We start from the raw sequence: 15,962 nt of genomic DNA on the forward strand, positions 1-15,962 counted from the left end.
CATACCCAAGTGGGTTATATTCCGGGAATGTAGGAATGGCTTCATATACATATACTTTCATTTGATTCACATAATGAATCAAATGAAATATTTTAAATGGTTTTAGTGAAAATATGTTATAATCTCATTAATTTCAAAAGTGTGTTCAATCAATTCAACTTCTAACTTCTACAAACCACTTAAAAAGGAATATATAAAATGACCATTCCTGAACCTGATAAGGAAGATTGAGTTCATACAGTCCACTGGCATTATACTTTATTGGAGCCTCATAAACGTACATATGACTGAGATCAAAGCAAAAAGCCAATGCAGAAAGTTATAAAAATAGTAACTTTAGAGAATAAATACTGTAAAGAAAAGAATAAAATAATCATTAACTACAGATTGCTTAGTTGTAAACCAAGAAGAGTTAAAGAGATTAACTAAAGACCTTATTTCTAAATGGTGAGATTAAAATTCAGGATTTGGATACTTCTGGAATTAGTTCATGAGTCTAATGCCATTCCTCTCAAAGTCCCATCAAGATTTTTAAAAATTTCACCAGATGGTTTTAAGTCTGTTTGGAAAAATAAGTAGATGAGAACCTCAAGGGGAATTATGAAAATGGTTTTGGAGGGAAGGGAATTAGATCTATTGGATATTAAAATATGTAGCCCTACCAGATATTAAAATGCATTATGAAGCCTTTGTAATTAAAACACTGTGGGGCCGGCAGAAGAGGAGGAAGTAGATAAGTGAACTAGGACAGTTCAGAAATAGACTCTCGCAGAAATAATGTAATAAATCATAAAGAAGGCATCGCAAATCAATGGGGAAAGGAAAATTATTCAGTAAATAATTTTGATGTCTAACAATTTGGAAAAAATCATTTGACTTCATCAAAATGAATTGCAGATAGATCAAACAATTAAGTGCAAAATGTAGATGCATAGGAAAGCAGTAGAATTGAATATTGCTTGGAAACAAAAGAAAAACACTCAAAAAGGGAAAGAATAGTCCATCAAGTTACAGGATAATCAAAGATTTCTTCACGTAAAAAACCAGTGGGGAAACAATAGCCTGGGAAAAAATTTGCAGTAACATGATGGAATTAATCTTTGTTATGTGAAATGCTCAACAAATTAAAAAGAAAGGTACTAAAACCTTGGTAGAGCACTTGAATAACTAAATATAACACTAAACAAATGTATGGCAAATGTTCAATTTTGTAATAAGAGATATGTAGATTAAAACAGCAGTAAAGTACTATTTTAACATATTAGCAAAAGAACCCGTTTTTAATGATAATCCCCAATTCTGATGTCATTACAATATTATGAAACAGTTTTACAATGTATTAACGAATCATGTTATTCATTCATACATTTGATCCAGTAATACCACTTCTGTGGGCCATCTTCCCACATCCTTCCATGAAGAAAATAATACAAAATATTTAATATGCTGTTTAGACAATGATGCTTCCCTGATGCATTATTTGCAAAGCAAACTCACACACACACACACACACACACACACACACACACACACACACCATTAATGTCCAACAGTTGGGTAACTATAAAATTAAATAGTTCTTCTCTCAGCATAATACTCTACTATAATGAATAATTATTTTGAAGATACATAGCATTGTGACAAGATATTTACAGTATAATTTTATGTGCAGAAATTGCAGTACACACTGTGGCATAGTCTTACTGTGGAATGTAGCTATATTAGCTGTGCTGTTAAAATGAATGAACCATAGCAGCTATGACAACACAGAAGGCTCTCAGGAATATAACGTTAAGTAAAAAAGCAAGTTGTAGAATAACTGCAGTGTGGTTCCAATTACATAAGGTTCAGATGCATGCAAAACCAATGATATAGTTTTTAGACATCCGCGTGCATGTGGCAATACCTATAAGACCAAGTGAGCATAGACAAAGATTCAGGATAGTGACGGGAGGCGAGGCGAGGAAGAGGGAGCAGCCACAGAGGCTGTGTAGGGGATTAGTAAAGTTCTCTTCCTCAAGCTGGGCTATGGACACACTATATTTATTATTGCTATTTTTTATACCCTTAACATAAGCTACAGATATTTTAAATGTATTTAATGTTAATGAAAGGGTTATTAAAAGCAGTATTCACGGATTACAGTTTGGTACAAAATATTATCCCTAATAAAGATGGTACAGAGTGTATAGGTAACAATGACTCTGTTAGAGGGGTGAAATTAAGAGTGGTTCCTTCTTTCATTTTCTCTCATTTCCAAATTTTCAATTATGTGCTTACATTGAAAGAAAAAAAAAGAAAGAAAGGAAAATTGAAGACAATTGCAATTATAGGATGATGTAAGCTTCCAGTGGAGGGTGTGCCGTTGCTCAGAGGATGGTGGACTTCAGCACTGAGGCAGAAGGGGAGATGGATTTAAACTGTAAAAGCAGCGTGTTTGGAAAATAAATCAGACCATCAATAGTCACTGAGCATCCTTGCTGTGAAAAAGCTTTGGTTTAGCCTGCCTTCCAAAAAAACTTTTGGATACTGCGTTTTAATGAATTGCTAAAATGGATGAATTAGAAAGACTGGTGTTTCTTTGAGTTCCTTAAAATTTTTTTTTAAGCTTTATTGTTTTGTCTGCTTATAAAAATAATACAGTTGATTTGAAATAGTCTTATAAAAAATATAATAGAACCTGAAGTTGATTAGACAGTAAAACTAAATCTCAGTTGAAATGAAATACAGGGAATAGAGAAGCCTGGTAAAAGACACCATGGGGATGCAATCAGGAAGTTCTTGGGCCTATGACCCATGTGTTTCTCAATAAATAAAATGGCCTGGAAAAGGATGGCGGGGCACTATGTAATAAACTTTAAAAGAGACAAAAGACATACCAACCAGGTGCAAATGTAAATCTTGTTTGGATCCTGATTTAAATAAACCAACTGTAAAAAGGCATTTATAAGATAATTGGGGAAATTGGGACACTGACTGGATATTTGATATTAAGAAATTACTAATTTTTAAGTGTGATTTGTTATTATGGGTATGTTTTAAAGATACATGCTAAAGTATTTATTTGCAAATGAAATATCAGATATTTACTCTAAAATAATACAGTGGAGAGTTTGAGTATGTTAACTATAAAGAGTCCTTATGTCTCATGTATATATGACATATCCAGGATTTACATTAAAATAATCCAGGGGGGGGGGCTTCCCTGGTGGCGCAGTGGTTGAGAATCTGCCTGCCAATGCAGGGGACACGGGTTCGAGCCCTGGTCTGGGAGGATCCCACATGCCGCGGAGCAACTGGGCCCGTGAGCCACAATTACTGAGCCTGCGCGTCTGGAGCCTGTGCTCCCCAACAAGAGAGGCCGCGATAGTGAGAGGCCCGCGCACCGCGATGAAGAGTGGCCCTCCGCTTGCCACAACTAGAGAAAGCCCTCGCACAGAAACGAAGACCCAGCACAGCCATAAATAAATAAATAAATAAAAATAAAATGACTAATACTCTAAAAAAAAAAAAATAATCCAGGGGTAGGGGGCATAGAGTGGTATGGATGAAATAAAGTCAGCCATGTGTGATAATAGGAGCTGGGCAATGGGTAAATATATTCTTGCTACTTTTGTATATGTTTATTATTATTTTTCATAATAAAACATAAAAATAAAATTTATATATTTTCATAGTTGAAAACGTATAAAATATAGAAAAGTATAAAGAAGGAAATGAAAGTCACCCATAGTCCCACCCCTTGGAGAGAACAACATTTTGATAAAAATCCTTCTATACTTTTCCTTATGTACTTAAAACATAAGTTCTTATACATATACACTTTTAAGCAATTAAGAAATTATACTATCTGTATTGTTTTGTATCCTGCTTTTTTATATTGTGGGCACTGTTGTACTTTAGTACATTTAGATATTCATCATAATTTAAAATTATGTCTGTCTATTAATTCTAATATGTGAATATACACACACATGCCATGATTTATTTATCTAACAGGTACCTCACAGATGGGTATCTAAGTTGTTTCATCTTTTATCCCCATTGAGGCAATTCTGCATACTTGTTTATTTCTTTTGACACATATTTAGAAGGTCAAAGTCTTTTTTAAAGGCTTTTTTTCCCTATCATGCCAAACTATTTGTTGAAAATATGATACCATTTTGAACTCCCTCCATTTCATCATAATTTCAGCCACATTGAATGCTATATTCACAATATTTTAAATGTTTGCCAATCTGATAGAAGGATAAAGATGATCTTAATTTGCATTTATTTGATTATTAGTGAGCTTGAAAGTCTTTTTATAAGTGTATGTTAGTATTTTTATTTTGTGACTAGGTGTTTTTATCTTTTCCCCCAGTTATTGTATGTATCCCTCACTTGTTTCATAAGTGCTCTTTACATATTAAAGGTTACTGATAGTTCATATATTGTATAAATTGCAGTATTTCCTAGTTTGTTTTCATTTAACTTTGGATCATTTTTGAACAATCATTTGTCTGGAATTGTTTTAGTAGACTTTTAAATGTTATACATCTAGATTTTTTTTCTTTGAGTCTTTATAATTTTCTACATTTTAATTTTTGTAACCTTATTCAGTACTTCATTGAGAGATTTCATTACATAGCATTGCCCTCTAAAGTTTGATTTTTTATTTTAATTTCTTTTTTTGGGGGGGCCACACCTCACGGCATGCAGGATCTTAGTTCCCTGACCAGGGATAGAACCTTTGCCCCCTGCAGTGGAAGCATGGAGTCTTAACTGCTGGACCGTCAGGGAAGTCCCTATTTTTTAATATCTTTATTGGTTATAAAATAAGACACGTTTGTGGTGGAAAGAGTGCACTTTTGAAAATAATTTACCTTATACTTTGTCGTACAGTGCATCAGATTAAATTTGGTAGTTTACCTTTCAGTAATTTTTCTGTATATGTGTATTAGTTAGAGTAACACTTGCTGAAGAAACAATTAAAACTCCAAATTATAACTTCACACAGTAGAGGCTTATTTTTGACTCGTCCAACATAGGTGCTCCTGTTTGGTGGTCAGCCCTCCGATGAGTGATTCAGAGGCCCAGGCTCATTCCATCTTATGGCTCTTTCATTCCCTAGGGCTTTGGGGTCCTCTGCATCTAGTTGGCAGATGGAGGAAGAAAGCATGGAGAAGGCACATCACTTTCTAACCACCTTAGCCTGGAGGTGCTGCACATCACTTCTGCCTGTACTCCATTGGTGGGAATAGTCACATGGTGCCATGGAGATACAAGGGATGCTGGGAAGTGAAGTCCCTGCTGGGCAGCCACTTTCCAGTGAAAACCCTACACTCTGAAAAGGAGTGTGAATATTTGTTGGATATTTAGCTGAATATGCCACCATTTATTGCACTTATAGTGCAATAAATTTGCATTTATAATGCATATAAGTATATATTATACATATATAAATATATATTGCATTTATAATGCATATAAAATATGTGATATATATTTTCTTTACAAAATGGAATTATCCTATTAAGGGTGTTGAATTTTAGCATCATTTTGTGAGTGTTTCCCTGTGTCTTTAAATTTTTCAAAAACATAAGTTTTAATGTCTACATATTATTCCTTGTATTGATAATATCATAATTCATTTTGCCATTTTTCTATTATAGTACAGTTAGGTTTTTCTAGATTTTTGTTATTATGAATAGTGCTGCTATAACTGCCCTTGTACATAAATCTCTGAATGTTCCTCTGATCGTTTCCTCAGGGAAGATCCTTGCTTAGTGTTAAGGCTGGTGATACATCTTACCAGATGGGCCTTCAGAAATGTGGACTAATTCACACTCTCATCAGTGGTGTTTGAGGATTCTTATTTCAGATCACCCTTGACTGTCCTGGGCATTATAATTGGGTTTTGGTTTTTGCCAATTTCTTGAGAACAGTATTGCATTGTTTGAATTTGAAAGCTTTGCTTAGTTATAGGTTTGAACATTTTTTCATGAGGCCATTGGTAATCTTTGTGTGTGAGTATGTGAATTGCCTCTTTGCATCCTTTTTCATTTTTATTTTGCAGTGTTCCATCTTTTTTCAGTCACTGATAAGAGATTTTTATGCAGTATGTGTTAACTTGTCATACGTTACAAATATTTTTATCTAACTTCTCCTTGCCTCGATTTTGCTTCATAACCTAATTTTTTTAGATTAAACTCTATACTTGGAACCCTGATGTGTGATATCACACCCGCTGAATATGCCCAGTTAGCAGTACTCCTGAGATTAATACCATTTAAAAAAAGCAACGCAGATTCTTTTTTTTCTGACCCATCATATGGTTTGAATGTTCTTAATGTGAATTTTAGTTATCTGGGAGTCAGGGGGTTGAAGGTAGTCATCAAGAAAATGGACTTGACAAGAAGGCTTTGGGGCGCTGGTCTAAGTCACCCATGGAGATACTGAGACCTACTTCTGTATCTTCCCAGGATACTTAGGAGAGGCAGGAAGACGTCAGATGGTATCTGACGACTCCGTGGTTTTAGCTAAGTGAGTAGCAGTGGAGTCTCAGAGGACCTCTGGCTGTTTTTCGTGTTAGATCTTATTAAAAACACATGTAGTAGAGTGGCAGGGACCCAAACTAGGGATCAGGGAGCTGAGCTGTAGTACCAGCTCTGCCACTCACTGACTGCGACCCTGTGCAAGTCTCTTGTCCATCAATGCCTCAGTTTATTCCACCGCAAAATGCAAGAGTTTGTTGTAGGTGGTGTTTTGGGTGCATGAATTCCAGGACTTTGCAGCGGAGTTCTCCACGAGGTCTCTTTTACATTTACCACCTGCTCTGACCTGTGTCAGGTGGGTGGGCGGGGAGCAGGGAGAAGGTTAGTCTCTTTTGGTCTTCCGAGTGATTTATGAAAGAAATCAATCCAGTATATGTCTGTTCCAGATGTAATGTGATCTAAATGTGATATTCACCTAATAAGATTAGATGAATCTAATACGGTTTTCCTCTAAAACACAAATACTGCGCCACTTTTAATTGTAGTAGCCAAATTAAATTACTCATCCCAAATTAGATTTCCAGCAAACTTAATCTGAACATGAGCTCAGTACTGCAGGCCCTGTGTAATTTTTTAAGATATAAAATAAATCAATGGGATACCCGTATTGTTCCTCTGGGCTCTTCAGTGGTTACCATGAAAGAGAATAAGTAAACATCTGGAAGAAACCTGCAAAAGTAGAGCTGAGATGGAAACTGATTCTTCAGCTTATCATGGAGGGTTTTTTTCCCCCTTCTGTCTCTTCCATCACTAGGACCCTCACTGGTCTCGGAGGACAGGAAGCAAACAAAGGCAGGCCCGGTAATCACTGAAGACTTAACTGCTTATGACTGCCTTTCTTCTTTTTGTTCCTTGAGTGACCCCCTTAATGTGTTCAGCCCCTCAGGAGGACAGAGGACACTAGGTAGGAAGCGAATCCCTGGGTAGTTTATGGATTTGGTGAGGGACTAGAGAGGTTTATAACATTGATTCGCCGTATTTTCTCTCATCTTATGTCAGTTAGGTGACAGATTAACTGAAAGCCAATCCAAACTGGTTTAAGCAAAAACAGAAAATGCTTTGGCTTATGTGATGGAGCACCTATCCTGGCATCAGGTGAGGCTTCATCAAAGGCTCGAATGCGGTGCCTCAGACACAGTTTCTCGCCTTCATTGCTGGTTCCTTTCTCAGGCATGACCTCCCCTTCTGCCCCCAAGATGTCAGCCCAGGCTCCTGTTCTCATCCAGTGGGAGAAAAATCTTCCTTGATGGGTCAGCCAAAGGCTTGTAATTGAGTCTAGCTGCCCCTGGTTGGCTCGACTTAGATCCTGTGCTTTCCCGAACCAGCACCGTGTGGAGGGGATGGGATGAATGACTGCCTGGGGGACTCAGGGGACTGTTGGGAAAGTAGGGTAAGGAAGCTGGGGAGGCACCTCCAAATCCCACGACACTATAGAGGCACTGTACATAGCCTTCTGCTTTTCCCAGCACTCAGGCTTATGTTTTCTCACTTCAGTAAATGAGAAGTAGGTAGGTAGAGCACATGTTTGTGGATGAGGAAGTGAAGTTCACCGTGGGATCAACTCACCCAGGGCCTTGTCAGTGGTGGAGCTAGGACCAGGCTCAGTGTCTATGAGTCTTCCATTTGTTTTCACCCTATCCTGCCTTCTTCCTACTGATCCTGTGCACGGGCTCCTCCTCGCCCCCCCCCACCCACCCAATACCAACTCAGGGCTCTTCATTAAATAGACAGTCAGTCAATAGTTGTTAACTTCTTATTGACCGACCAGTGTACCATCAGACCACACGTGGCCTTTCTATTCATACTGTGTGAATATCATTACAGCAAACCAACAATGTGGTCGATTCCCAGTTATTAATTTGTAGATGGTCCCTAATAATTCAGTTTCCCTTTCCCTGAATTATGGAGTTCTTCTAACAGAAAGATGGAGTTTGGATCACTTGAGGATAGACATATAGAGAGGGGCTGAGGGGTGTGTGCGTGTGTAGGAGCATGCACATGGATCTGCATTACAAAATTAAGTATGTTTCTATCCCCTGCCTCTTTAGCCCGGACGGCTGAAATTAGATTTGATGCCTGTCTTTCCACTTAAATGTAACTTACATTTGTGAAAGTCAGCATTGGCAAGATCCCCACATACTTAAACCAAAGACCTGTGAGTAGGTGTGCCATTTTGAAACATTTTGAGTAACGACTATACACTTGCTTTTTCATTTTTTGGGAAAAATCACAAGTGCCTATTGTCTTCTCCCTGCCTGGCAAACTATCCCTCATCAGTTTTTCATCTCAGGTTTTATTTGCACTTCCTCTGGGAAGTCGTGGACTTTCTCCAGCTCTGTGTCTCTTTGTGCTGAAAGTCTGTATTCCAGGTTAGCACTTTGTCCTGTATTCTGTGGTACACTAATTGTGTCTTATGTATGGGTTTTATCTCCTGAATCATTTGGTTCACTCTTTCAGGTCAGTGCTTGGTCTTCCCGCCCTCTCTTCCTTTCTTCCTTCCTTCCTTTCTTCTTTTTTTCCTTTCTTTTCCTTCCTTCTTTTCTCCCCTCCTTCCTTCCTTCCTTTCCTTTCTTCCTCCCCCCTTCCCTTCCTCCCTCCCCCCTCCCTCCCCCCCTTCCTTCCTTCCTTTCTTTTCTTTCTTTCCTTTCTTTTCCTTCTTCCTCCCCCTCCCTCCCTCCCTCCCCCTCTCCCCACCCTCCCTCCCTCCCTTCCTTCTCCATAGCACTTACCTCCAGGCTAAAGTGAGGTGGGTTGGTATTTGGTTCAGTAACTGGGATAGGTGCCCCCACATCACCATCATTGTACTTAGAATGGTTTTGCAGTTGTCTGGTTACTTGTCTCTATTCCTCCAGTACAGTTCTTGGCGTCTGTTAAGGGCAGTGTGACTAAGTGTTGACTATTGAATGATTCTCCCCTTCTCTACACCAGCCCCACCCTGCCACCCCACCCCGCCCCCAACCACTGAACCGTAACTTCTTTGTGTTCTCCACGGTCCCTACCAGTGTCTGCCACACAGTAAATGCTCAGTGAGTCCTTGTTGAGTGAGTGGATTTTACCCTCTCAGGACCTGCCTTGGGGAGAGGCAGATGGGAAATGAAGCTCTGAGAGGGCAGAGGGGGATGGAGACTGGACAGGGAGGGGTTCAGGAGCTGGTGTGACAGCCCCTCTGCTGCTTCTGATTTCCATGTACAGATATGGCACTTCCCTAAGGGCGGAGCGCCACGTCCTCTCCCAGCTGGGCAGCTGGTGAGCCCAATGCCTGAGAAACAGTTGAGTAAAGGATAGTGGCTGTGATTCTAGGTGTTATTTTAACAACAACAGTAAAGAATTTTCTCTGCTGCCTGAACCCTTTCAGACGTCTGCATGGTTGAGATGAGGGGACTCAAGCTAGGAGGAGAGGCACATGGCCACGTCCGTATGTTGACCTCCTTATCCTTCCCATTGCCCTGGGGGTGCCAGTGGGCAGTGACAGGTCCACGAAGGAGGGAGGGAGAGCACCAAGGGGTCAGCAACCCCTCAGCATCCCAGAGTGACATGCTACCACTGGGCTGACCAACTCGTCCCGGTTTGCCTGGGGCTGTCCTGGTGTTCGTCCCGGAAGTCCTGAGTCCTGGGCCACCCCTCCGTCCTTGGCAAACCAGGACAGATGGTCTCTTTAGATGCCACTTGCTCCGTTCCCTGCCCTGGCCAGCTCTCTTGATTTCTTTTCCCTTTTTGAGGTCCTTGATTTGGCCTTTTTCCTCCTTCCTTTCTGTCTTTCCACCTCTGCTATTTGTACCCCAGCTCTTTCAAGCTAAGCCATGAGACTTGCCTGCATCTCTGCTCTTAGAGGCCTTTCAGACCGTTTTCTGAATCACTGTGGGTTGACCAGAGTCCCTGGCTCAGGACACAGTTGCAAGTGTTGCCTTCTCTTCCTCTCTGGCTCCACTGGGCTCCTGAAATCAACCGAGCTGTGAAAACTTCTGTCACTTCGAGGTAAAACTCATCTGGCTCGGGGAGCGTGTGCCCTCTCTGGGGGCGGCTCTCCGCACACATGCGGCGCTCAGAGCGGCAGGCTCTGCCTGGAAGGTAGGGCAGGGGAGGCGGCAGGGCGTGTGGCGGGCCCTGAGGCCCACCTGCCTCTGCCTGGCCTCAGCCCTCAGCCCCTCTCTTGTGGGCGCACCACGGTCCCGGCTCTCAGCGAGGCCTGGGTGCAGCCTGCCCTCTTCCCCGAAGCCTCCTTTCCCGCACTTACCTCTTTGTTCTCAGAACTCTTACTACTGGGCTAGTAAGTGCTGCTCCACTAAGGGTGATTGTTTTCTTCCGTCTTTCTCGTGTGTTAGCCCTTCCTTGAAGGCAGCCGTCTCATCTTAGGTTGCCTTTCCTTCCACCTCACAGCACCTGGCCTTGCGCCGGGCCCACAGCTGGCCCTCACTTTGCACGTGTCGTTGTGGTCAGTGCCTTGGTGATTTGTGGGTGACGGAGGACGTGTGAGTCCGTGGGTGGGTGCCCTGTGAGCCCCTGTATGCAGAACACGTCGGAGGCTGTGCCCGAGCCAGGCCCAGGGGCTTGGGTGGAATTCAGTCCTCCCGACTTCCTCTTTAACACAGGCATGAGAGAATGAGGCTTTTTTTTTTTTTTTTACTGCAAAGTGAGTTTTTTTGTTGCAAAATACCTCACTTGATGTCTTAGATTTGCTTTACATGTTCCGGAACCTTCGGGTGTAATTTACAAATAATCACAGGATTAAACAATTCTGAGACTGCTCCAGAGAGGCAGGAAAGTGGGGTTGGATCTGGGAGGCGTTCTGAGGGGGGTGCTGCTGAGTGCCAGACCCTGTAGACCTAATCCTGTGATTTCTCTCGGCGTTGCTGATGGATGAGTAGGGATGCTGTGTGGCCCACCACCTGGGAGGTGGGTACTCTGTGCTGCCACCAGTCCTGACCTCCTGCTTCAGTCGCTAATAACCAGTTGCATGCTTCTGCTGTGTGTCTGCCCACAAGCATGCACAAGTGTGTTCATTTTCAACTATAAATAGGTTTAGAAACGTATAGGAATAATGCATGGTCTTTGTAAAACATTTGGAAGGAAGTTAAAACTGTTTTTACTCCTACTCCTTAGAAACAGTCACAATGAACATTTTCATGTGTATCTTTCTAGATTTTTTTTCTGTGTCTTCACTCATGTGCTCAGACACACACATGATATATTTACAGAAGTGGGATCGTTTTATATAAAATTTAGGGGCCTGCTCTCTTTTGCTTAACAAGATGTTATGGACATTTTTGCTATGTCAGTAAAGATGAATTTGTCATTCATTCAGCAGATACTTACCGAGTGCCTGCCCACGTGTCTAGCACTGTTCTGAGTGTTGGGGGTAAAGCATGGAACAAAAGAGATCAAATTCCTTGCCCTCCTGGAACCTATGGTCTCGTTGGGGAGACCAGCAATAAATAAATATACAATACGTAGTAGGTTAGTAGGTGATAAGTGCTATGGGAAAAAATGAGATAAGGAAGGTGAGAGGGAGTGAGGGGGGTAAGGTGCATTTCGCGGTTTTAAACAGGGTGGTCAGGTGAGGGGGGAGGCCTTTGAACCAGCACGGGGGCTATAATGTTTAGCGAACAGCGTGCACTACTGAGAGGCTGCCAGGGTGAGGTCCATAGTTGGGGCTGGAGGAGACACCAGCTGAGCCTTGGGAGCTCAGGGCAGGTCGCACTCAGGTCCCCTGTGGTAGAAAATCCAGACTTGAGCATTCAGGCAGGGCCCTATGCCGGTCATTAACGATAAGAATGACCACCGTGTAGGTAACATGACAGAGTTTCAAAGCAGCTTTTTATCTGTTATCCTGGTCCTGCTGCTTATTAGCTGCCCAATTTGGGGCAAATAACCCACGCTGTCTGGGCCTCAGTTTCCTCCTTTGTGAAATAATAGGGTTCTGGTACAGTTTAAATGAGTTCATCCAAGTGCATATAGAGCGGTACTGGTAAGACCTATTACCAAATAGTTCAGTTGTTGTTATTATTGCCTTTCATTTATTAGTCGCAACAGTCCTGCGAGGAGGGCATTGTGCTCAGTGTAGAGATGAGGAAGCTGAGGCTGGAGGAGGTTGGCCTCCATAGTTAACAAGTCCAGGGCACTAGTGGGTGGCGGGGTCTCCAGGTCCAGGCCCAGCTCTGTCCATGCAAACACCTGCCCTCCTCCAGGTGGGTGCAGCTGCTCCTGTTTCAGGCGGATGCCCCGGAGACATGGCCACGACCTTCCTGATTGTTCCATAGTCTCCTCAGAAGAGAAGCAGCTCTCGGGGTCGCCGGGGGGCGGGGAGGGAGGGTGGCCTGGTTGGTCAAGGCAGAAAGAAGGAAGGGTGTGGAACTTCCACAAGGAAGAACTAAGACTCAGAAGCTCTGCTCGGCATCCCCACTGCTGTCCATTCGGTGTCAATGCATCTTCTTCTCCCTCCCCTCCAATCGCCGTAAACACCAACTTGTAACTATCCCTCTTAAGGACTTAGAGAGGGACACGATAATTAGTGACTTTGCTAGTTTTAAATTTCTGATTTTGAGAACCATCCCCGTTCTTGTGTCTGCAGGAGATGGTTGAAAAGCACCAGCACCACAAACACAACCAAACCCCATAACCATGATCACTGGCCTCCTTCCCGATGGCCTCCGGGCAGCAGCCTCACAGCTCACCTGGCCCTGACAGGCCTTCATGTGTGTAGGCCGTTGGACCTTTAGGACCACATACTTTAAAGGACCTGTGGGTCTGAACGGAGCTGGGGGGGCCAGTGACTAGGGTCATTTCTCCCCTGAGGTCAACACCCCCATCCACCTCGCCACCCACAGGGACAACCTAGAGTAAATGCAGCACCAGGTTTACTTTGTGTCTGGTTCTCTGAAATGGAGCACAGAGTGTGTTACCGTGGAAACCATAATATAAATGGTGGCTGCGTGTAGTTAAAATAGCACTGTTAGTTTTATGCTGCAGGTACATTATGAGTTCAGAAGGCTTTTGTGGGCTGGCCTGGGAGTCTAACCATCATTTAAAATATGGTTTCTGTGGCTACATGCTGTCAAGATTCTGAACAATTACTTTTAAGCAAACCTTTAGAGCAAGTTGTTTGTAACAGGGAAATTGTCAGTCGGTAATTTATACGATATTTTCTTACCATCTCATGGGGTTTCTCCTATCGCGGGACTGCTAAGCTCCCAGGAAGTCCTGTGGCAGATGAATGGAGCTGTGGCTCAACAGTAGCATGTTCAGAAACGGCGTCAGGGTGTTGGTATGAGCCAGTGCCTGCTGGAGCCACCAGATGCTATAGCAGAGTAGAGAATCTGCCAGGAGCAAGGTAACTGGCATGGGGGGCATCCTTGGGTACCGCACCCCAAGAGGCACTTAGATGGGTTGTTGTAAGACTGGGACAGCACTCCAACTTTAAACCAAGTCATGTGTGTTACATATAAAGAAATTGGGCCTGGAAAAGGGAAGACTTGGGAGGAATTTAGTAACTGTGTTTCGTTATTTGAAGCACCATAATGTGGTCCCCAAAAAGAGACTGATAAGAGAGACACTTTAGTAATTTAAAGAAGGAGTTTGACAGCCAAAACTATTGAAGATAGGAAGAGTTGCTTTAAGAAATAGTGAGTTCCTCATCATTAGAAGTATATAAGGAGAGGCTGGCTGGTTACTTGTGGAGGATACTCTAGAGGGGATTTAAGCTCTGGATGAGTGATTACTAGACTTCAAAAGTCTTTGCTAGCCTAGAGCTTCTATGATTCTAGGGCATAGATGGAAAATTAATTTTCTGACCCTCCTATTCAGGGTGATTAATAGTGGCTGCATGGAGCAAAGGTGAGATGGCTTTGGAGCTGGCTCAGTCTGGGAACAAGTAGGAGCTCGTTAATCGATTAGCAGTGTCTGCTATGACAGGGGGCCATGTTGCAGGAGGCCCAATATTAGCCATCGCCTTTCCAGTGGTAAGTGAAGTGTCTAGTGATGAACTTGGACTCAGGTCAAGTAGAAGCCAGGATGACCTGGTTTGTTTGGGATCAGCGGGGTTCTCCCGACCTGAACTTTGACTCCAAGACAATCCCGGTAAAACCAGGATGAACTGGTCACCCTAAGCAGAATGGGTGGTCATCGGCGACTACATATTGGGTTCCATTTCTGCTGATGGTGAAGATGCCAGGAGCATCTTCATCTTCTCAGAGCGTGAGTGTGGGGCTCTGCCCTCAGTAGGAGCCCACTAGATGCATGCAGAATAAATGAGTTGGATGCAGTTCCTAGGATATGGTTGCACTCTCCTTGCAATTAATTAATTTGTTTAATTAATTAAAATGACTTCACTAATTATATGTACAGGAGATTGCACATTTCATTTGGCTGAGCAGATGGCTCCACTAATAATTATGAAAGCCTGGGGTTGCAGGAAAGAGGGGTGTTGGCATATGAATTGATATTGAACACTTCAATGCCATCCTTCCTACAAATAGAGTTGAAACTCCTATCCCCATTACGTCCAAGATGGATTGAGGAACAGATTTTTAATTTGCTTCTGGTAGTGCCAGTAGGTTGTGGTAACTTGCTCTTTGTGACTGGTGATCATTTTCTTCATCAAACAGCTGGCTGTGGAAGGGGTGTGGGCTCCATGGCTTTGGAAGAAGCAGCTGAGTCAGGGTTAGATCTGGGGCCTCTGCATCGTTCAGATAGCTGGCTAACCCACTGAATTGTGATCGTAAACCACATCTCCCGGAAGAATAACAGGCACCTCATCTCCAAAGGGAACGTGCCTTCTTCTGCTATGGTATCCAGACCTTGCCCTGCCCTCACTCCGCTCCCATCCCTGGGGCCTTAGAATCTAAGGCAGACCCACGGACGTGCCAGAGAATGAGAACCCTGACCGGCTACACACACGGACCAGGCAGTACCTGTACTTAAGTGATTCTGCATCACATAGGTGAGTGAGTGTGTTTCTGGAGTATCCTCACTATGGTGATGAGGACAAGGATTATTGATAATCGACGAGTGTTGAGCATCCCCGCTGGGCCAGAAACTTCCAGCACTCTCTGTGTTTCTTAAAACAGCCCTGCAGGGCAGGTGTTAACTTACAGATGAGAAAATGAGGCTTGGAGAAGTTAAGTAAGATGCCTGGGGTCACACAAAGCTGGGTTCATACCCAGAGCTTTCTATCTATAAAGCCTCTTGTTCTTTCCACCCCCTGCTCTGCTGGTAAATGATTTGGGGTCATGAAAGTCCCGTAGCCAAATCTGGAAGGATGTGATGGGAAGCCACTGGGCTGGGCTCACTCCTGCACACAAGCGGGGCACTGCTTGGGAGCCAGTCACCGCCCATGGGCCCTCAGCACCTTAGAACCCTCAGGGGCCTTGGGGGTGATCAGTTCTGAGCAATTTCCCAGCACCCATAGTCAAGTGCTCAGTGCATAAAGAT

General features: G+C 42.9%; 1 protein-coding gene and 1 long non-coding RNA gene across 17 annotated transcripts in view; one reads left to right on the forward strand and one right to left on the reverse strand.

Annotated features, from left to right (window-relative positions):
- Window positions 1-15,962, forward strand: part of TRERF1 (transcriptional regulating factor 1) — a 195,559-nt gene that overhangs the window by 86,659 nt on the left and 92,938 nt on the right. The window contains exon 1 of one of the 16 annotated variants that reach the window (XM_082414722.1): window positions 15,375-15,471. The exons of the other annotated variants lie outside the window; for them this stretch is intronic. The gene's annotated coding sequence lies outside the window, so the exon portion shown is untranslated. Of the gene's footprint in view, window positions 1-15,374; window positions 15,472-15,962 lie in introns of those variants that run through there. 16 annotated transcript variants of the gene reach the window in all.
- LOC309638595 lies at window positions 3,517-12,751 on the reverse strand. Its single transcript, XR_014251208.1, has 3 exons — window positions 10,771-12,751; window positions 9,266-9,403; window positions 3,517-5,133 (listed from the first exon to the last, which is right to left on the reverse strand). It is a non-coding gene; the product is annotated as an uncharacterized lncRNA (long non-coding RNA).

The sequence above is a fragment of the Balaenoptera physalus genome, assembly GCF_965194825.1.
Source record: "Balaenoptera physalus genome assembly, chromosome: 11".
Classification (NCBI taxonomy): domain Eukaryota; kingdom Metazoa; phylum Chordata; class Mammalia; order Artiodactyla; family Balaenopteridae; genus Balaenoptera; species Balaenoptera physalus.